The sequence below is a fragment of the Desmodus rotundus genome, chromosome 3, assembly GCF_022682495.2.
Source record: "Desmodus rotundus isolate HL8 chromosome 3, HLdesRot8A.1, whole genome shotgun sequence".
Taxonomy (NCBI): domain Eukaryota; kingdom Metazoa; phylum Chordata; class Mammalia; order Chiroptera; family Phyllostomidae; genus Desmodus; species Desmodus rotundus.
This window is the reverse complement of record NC_071389.1, coordinates 143,707,344-143,708,548: the sequence shown is the minus strand read 5'-3', so window position 1 is coordinate 143,708,548 and position 1,205 is coordinate 143,707,344. Positions and strand designations below refer to the sequence as shown.

The following is a 1,205-nucleotide window of genomic DNA, read 5'->3' as shown; positions in this document are numbered from 1 at the left end:
TTTCCATTGCCACCACTTACCTGAGAGGCAGGTGATTCAGTAGTGAGTTATTCTGTGCAAGAGGAAGTAAGAGGTTTGGAGTCAGGTAGCCAGAGGGTTATTTCCTTTTTCTGCTATTTAATAGCTGTGTGGCCTCACGTAAATTTCTTAATCTCATTTATCCTCAATTTCCTTGGTTGTAACACCTAGCGTGAGGGGTTGTTCTGAAGACCACAGATAATATAACTGAAGTACCCAGAAAAGTCATCACGGAAATGGCCCTGTTGCTGCTTTAAAGGAATATTTAGGAAGTGGCTCAGGAAAAGATAAAAAGGATAAATGTATTATTTTCTTTATATGTGTATTTTATTGATTATGCTATTACAGTTGTCCCCCCTTTGCCCCCCTCTACCTGGTGCCTGCCCATTCCCTCTGGCAAACCTCCTCTCAGTTTGTGTCCATGGGTCGTGCATGCAAGTTCTTTGGCTTCTCCATTTCCTATACTGTTCTTAACAGCCCCCTGTCTATTCTGTACCTACCAACTTGTTCTTAAAAAAATATGGACCACTTCACAAATTTGCACGTTATCCTTGCACAGGGGCCGTGTTAATCTTCTCTGTTTTGTTCCAATTCTAGTATAATGTGCTGCCAAAACAAGCACTAAATGTATTATTTTCTTTAAAAAATTCTTTGGTAATTTTTAACTCTATCTCCCATGCCTAATTGTGATGTCTAGCAATAGTGTCAAAAACAATAGTCAATCTGAGTCTTGTCTTGTTGATGGCAGTCTAGCCTCTGTGAGACTAGGAAACTTCCTTGCTTGTTTGCAATTGCAGCAGCAACTGTATTACATTACTTGGATTGACAAATAAATAGCCGGAGTCATTTTGCATGACAGCTGTCAGTTCTACGGAAACTATAATATGAACCCAAACAAATAGTTGGGCTCCCTGGGACTGTGGATCTGTGTGTTTCCCCCTTCGTTCGAGTGTCAGATGCTCTTCACTGTCTTTCAGGGCAAAGATGCATGACCAGCGAGCATCTTTGCAGCACTGGTGAGAAGACGGCGGGGCTAGGTGGCGTGAGAGTAGCTGTAGTCCCTGCAAGAGAGGCTGTCTTTGCTGAAGGGTATAGTATTGCTATTGTTACAAGTACCTTTTTAGTCAAAGCAACATATCTTCCATTCTTTAAATGACAGATGGTTAGGATTGTTACTTCTGTTTCCA

At 41.4% G+C, this 1,205-nt stretch overlaps 1 non-coding gene across 1 annotated transcript; it reads right to left on the bottom strand.

Annotated features, from left to right (window-relative positions):
* Positions 1–532: 532 nt before the first annotated feature.
* LOC112319186 (U6 spliceosomal RNA) lies at positions 533–640 on the bottom strand. The gene has a single exon (XR_002976289.2). It is a non-coding gene; the product is annotated as a U6 spliceosomal RNA (small nuclear RNA).
* Positions 641–1,205: the final 565 nt, after the last annotated feature.